This window comes from Pongo abelii, chromosome 22 (genome assembly GCF_028885655.2).
Source record: "Pongo abelii isolate AG06213 chromosome 22, NHGRI_mPonAbe1-v2.0_pri, whole genome shotgun sequence".
Taxonomy (NCBI): Eukaryota; Metazoa; Chordata; class Mammalia; order Primates; family Hominidae; genus Pongo; species Pongo abelii.
In genome coordinates this window covers 2,444,797-2,449,796 of record NC_072007.2, presented here as the reverse complement: position 1 = coordinate 2,449,796, position 5,000 = coordinate 2,444,797, and the positions used below count along the sequence as shown (strand labels likewise).

Genomic DNA, 5,000 nt, shown 5'->3' with positions numbered 1-5,000 from the left:
CATCTTCGGTGGTGGTGGTGGTGAAAGAGGCATGACACTAAATGGACCCTTAGGACGCTCCCCTCCGTCCCCACCCCGCACCCCCACCCCCCCACACCCCCTCATTCCCGCACCCCCTCCTCCAACGCAAGAAAGGAAGAAAGACAGAAATGAAAGTAAGAGGTGAGCCTGCAAGGTGGCGGAGGCTGGGGATCTCAAAGGGTGAGCAAGCGATGGGGGCCCGGGGATGTCTCGGCCGAGGTATCCAAAATAGGGGACCCACTTTCCAGCCCCAGCACACCCAGGAATCCTCAGCCGCAGCCAGCCTCTGGGTGGGGTTGCGCCTGTCAAAGCTTCTAAATGGAGAGAAGCCCAAGGCTATGGAAGGCATCAGCTCCAACTCCAGGAAGGGAATAGGGCTCTGTGCATATGAATGGGGCTTCAGAAGGCGGTGCCGCGGCTTCCAAAGCGATGCGCCTCGCCTCTCCTCGCCCAGAGCGAGACTCCGTCTGAAAAGAAATACACAAATCAATACTAAAAGAATTCATCCATCCATAAATAAGAAAGAAAGAAAGAAGAAAGAAAGAAAGAAAGAAAGAAAGAAAGAAAGAAAGAAAGAAAGAAAGAAAGAAGAAAGAAAGAATCAGTCCAGCGGTCGTGGTCGTGAATCACTCCCCGGAGTCCAGGCGCAGTGGCTCACGCCCGTCACGCCAGCACTCTGAGACGCCGGGTCAGGAGGGTGGCAACAAAACGAGGAGACCCCGTCCGTGGAAAAACATTGAAAAATGAAGGCCGGGCGCGGTGGCTCACGCCCGTCATCCCAGCACTTCGGGAGGCCGGGAAGGGCGGATCGATCACCCGAGGTCGGGAGTTCGAGTCCAGCCCGAGCCACACGGAGAAGCCCCGCCTCCACTAAAAATACCACATCAGCCAGACGTGGCGGCGCCCGCCCGCCATCCCAGCTACTCGGGAGGCCGACGCGGGAGACTCGCTCGAACCCGGGAGGCAGAGGTTGCGGCGAGCCAAGATCGCGCCACCGCACCGCAGTCTAGGCAACCAGAGCGAAACTCTGTCTCGGGGTGGGGGGGGGAAAAAAAAAACGGTCCGGGGACAGTGGCGCGTGCCCGTGGTCCCGGGTACCGTACTCTGGAGGCTGAGGCGGAAGGATCGCTCGAGTGCAGGAACGTCCACGCTGCAGTGAGTGAGCTACGACGGCACCACTGCCGGGGTGACAGAGTGAGATGCCGTCTCTAAATCAATCAGTCCATCAGATCACCGGGAGGCGCTCCCCGTGTCTCACTCTCAAAGGGTGTCTCTTTAGGCCAAGCACGCACGGTGCCTCACAGCAGTCATCCCAGCACTTTGGGAGGCCGAGGCGGGAGGAAAGAAGGAAGGGAGGAAGGGAGTAAGGGAGGAAAGAAGAAAGGCAGGAAGGCAGTAAGGCATGAAAGAAAGAGGGGAAGAAGGAAAGGAAAAAGAAGAAAGAAAGAAAGAAGAAAAGAGAAGAAAAAAGAAGAAAAGAGAAGGGAAGAAAAGAAAGGAAAACGGGGAGGGGGCCTATGTCCTCGACCGGTGACCGCCCAGGATACAGCGGGTCACGGCCGACCGACCGAAGCCTCGACCCGCGGGGCCTCAAGCGATCTTCTCCTCATCGCAGCCTCTCAGCCGCGACGACAGGCGGCCATCACCAGGCACAAGTCACCTTCTAATAACATTACGATTCTATCGAGACAGGGTCTCGCTCCGTCATCCAGGCCGGATCGCCGTGGCACGATCTCAGCTCATCGCAACCTCGGCCTCCCCGGTCGGAGCCACTCGCCCGCCCCAGTCTCCCGAGCAGTCGTGATCCCAAGCCCAGGCCACCAGGCCCGGCTCACCGTTCTGTTTTTCAGAGAGACGGGGTTTCGCCGCGTCGGCCAGCGCGGTCGGTCTGGAACTCCCGGCCTGAAGCGATCCAGCCGCCTCGGCCTCCCAAAGTGCCGGAGTGACAGGCGTGAGCTACCGTGCCCGGCCCAGACCGTCTCGTTCATATATCATAGAGAAGGGGTTTCGTCAGCCGACAGGTGGAGGGCGGGGTGGGTTTCACTCAGCCTGCGTACCGGGGAAAGGGTAAGTGAGTGTGCTTTGTGAACTAGATACGGAAATCGTGTGTGTGTGTGTGTGTGTGTGTGACAGAGAGAGAGAGAGAGAGAGACCGACGAATCCCACCATGAGGACCCGGAAACGGTGTCCGATTTGGGTCCCCGTGTAGTCACCTGTCTGTGTGTAGGTGACTGAGGATTCCACAAATGAAGGTCATCAGTATCTATGGAGCTGTTTCTCCCTCTCATGCGTCTCATCCGTGTGGTGGAGAAAGGGGAGAAAAGTGGTCGTGACGGGAAGTCGTCTTCACGCCCGAGGAAGCCGAAGGCAGGCCGAGGGGAAGGAGGGCATCCCACGTGACAGCTCCACCCCCGCGCACCCTTTCCAACGCCGGGGCCGCCGGTCCACCCTGTACGACAACCCACCCCCAAGAACAGCACGGTCCGGAGCGGTCCAGTCTCATCCCATCCGGCCCACCCGGGGCATCCGGCGGAAGTGTTCACCGGAGGGTCGGAAAGCAGCGTCCACGCGGTTCCCCCGGGGTCTCCCAGCAAAGGCCAGCCGGGGGAGGGTAGCGGGACGTGACGGGGGCGGGGGGCATCCGCCTCAGAGCTCCCCGGAAGGCGGCGGGTAGCCGGCGGGGGACGCCGAGCCAGAGAGGTCCGGCGGGATCTAGATCCGGAAGCCGCGTCGGTCCTCTCCCACAGCTCTCCTACGGAAAATGCCACGGCGGCGGCGGGAGCCTCGGCCGGGGGAGAAGCGGGGACAAGGGGGAGAGGGAAGGAGGCCCTCGGGAGGATTCAGCCACGAAAACCCACTCAGCCAAGCTCCCTCCGTCTCTCGGGGTCCAAGGGACACCCCGGGAGACGGCAAGAGACAGGTTCACTCCGTGCTTTTCACCTCCGTCTTTATTTTTTTCATCTTTTCCATTTTACAAGAGGTGCTCATCTCAACAACCAGACGGTGGGTGTGACGGGAGAAGCATCAAGGGCAGGAGTTGGAGACCAGCGTGAGCAACTGAGCAACACAAGTAGGAGAGCCCAGCTGAAAGAGATGAAAAAGGAGGAGGAGGAGGACGAGGAGGACAGGGGGAGTGGGTGGGGGGAGGAGAAGGAAAGAAAAGAAAAGAAAAAGAAAGAGAAAAGCAACCACCAAGAAAGTTAAAATCGTCCAACGTTCGGAAGCTCAAGACCAGGCTGACCAAGACAGAGAAACCCCATCTGTACTAAAAATATAAAAGTCAGCCGGGCACGACGGCGCTTCACCGTCATTCCAGCTCCTCGGGAAGGCCAAGGCAGGAGGATCACTCGAACCCGGGAGGCGGAGGTCGCAGCGAGCCGAGATCACGCCATCGTAGTCCACCCTGGGCGACAAGAGTGAAACTCCGTCTGGAGGGGGAGGGGGAGGGGGGAGGGGGAGGGGGAGGGGGGAGGGGGGAGGGGGATGGGGGAGGGGAGATCGGTGAGACGCGTCTCAAAATTTTATCTGTTCGCATTCCGCGTGCATAAAACGGAAAGAACCGACCCACGAGAAATACGACCAGAGCGTACCGTGCCCACGCGTGTCATCCCAGCACTGTGGGAGGCCGACGTGGAAGGACGGCCGGAGCGTAGACGTTTGAGATCACCTCGACGTGTGAGACGACACCTGCAATAATAATAATCATAGTTTAAAAAGCGATCACGTGTGCCCAGAGCATGGACAACAAAGCGAGAGCACACCCGTACTAAAAAGAAGACGATTGACAGGCAGGCAGGCAGGCAGGCAGGCAGGCAGGCAGGCAGGCAGGCAACTATAGAATGAGCCGGGTGCAGCGTCTCACGCCTGTCACAGCAGCAGCGCGGGCGGCCGAGGCAGGCAGGCGGATCGCTCGAGAACAGGAGTCCGAGACCAGCCCGGGCCACACGACAGAACGCCGGACCCCATCTCACTCACATACACACATACACAGATACCTGCCTACCTACCTACGGAAAACATGAGATATGAGAAAGAACATAAAAGTCACCCGGTGTGGTGGTGCACGCCCATAGTCCCAGGAAACGGGGACGGGAGGGATGAGACGCAGGACGGCCACTCGGTCGGTCGGTCGAAAGCGTTGAGGCTGGGGTGATCCCGGGCGACAGAGGCAGGGAAGGAAGGAAACCAATGAAACAAGCAAGCAAACGATGAACATGACAATGACCTAGAATAACCCATGAGAATAAAGAAGCAAATAAGAGGGTACGAATAAAGCTAAAAGGTAAGGTAATGAAGATGACAATCCACCGTTTTCTCTCCAGCCCAGCCCAGCCCAGCCCAGCCCAGCCCAGCCCAGCCCAGCCCAGCCCAGCCCAGCCCAGCCCAGCCCAGCCCAGCCCAGCCCAGCCGGAGTGGAGGCGCGCGATCACAGCCCACGTTCGCCTCTGCCTCCCGGGCTTAAGAGATCCCTGTAGTCCCATCCCAGCTACTTGGGAGCCTGAGGTCACCAGAGCCCAGAGTGAGAAGATCAGGCAGGCCCCAAAAGAAAAGGAAATAAATACACGAACATTGTTAATCCATAATAAACGAAGGATATACATATACAGGTATATGTAAATGACATGGGTTTTTACGTCATACACGTTCATCCATTAAAATTAGCATCTATCCTATACACATGTATGAATGATGGAAATGTCTAGTTTTATCACTAGATATTTTCGTCGGTGTAGGTACGTGTCCGTGTGTCCATATCTACGTATCTATCTATCTAGATAGATATATGTATGTTCACACACAGCAGCGTGGAGAAAAGAAGATTGAAAACCAGAAGGAATCGGTCGGGCGCGGTGGCCGACGCCCGTACTCCCGGCACGCTTTGGGAGGCCGAGGCGGGGGGAGGGGGTGGGGGGAATCGCTAGGTCAGGAGTTCGAGACCAGCCCGGCCAATATGGTGAAATTCCGTCTTCGCTCAAAAT

The 5,000-nt window shown here is 58.0% G+C and overlaps 1 long non-coding RNA gene across 2 annotated transcripts; it reads right to left on the bottom strand.

Moving 5' to 3' along the window:
• Positions 1–2,953: 2,953 nt before the first annotated feature.
• On the bottom strand, positions 2,954–4,349 carry LOC134760836 (uncharacterized). Of its 2 annotated transcripts, none has more exons than XR_010138836.1 (3): positions 4,070–4,349; positions 3,612–3,708; positions 2,954–3,449 (listed from the first exon to the last, which is right to left on the bottom strand). It is a non-coding gene; the product is annotated as an uncharacterized LOC134760836 (long non-coding RNA). The 2 variants fall into 2 exon arrangements; XR_010138837.1 differs by having other exon boundaries at positions 2,960–3,424.
• Between the last annotated feature and the right edge of the window lie 651 nt (positions 4,350–5,000).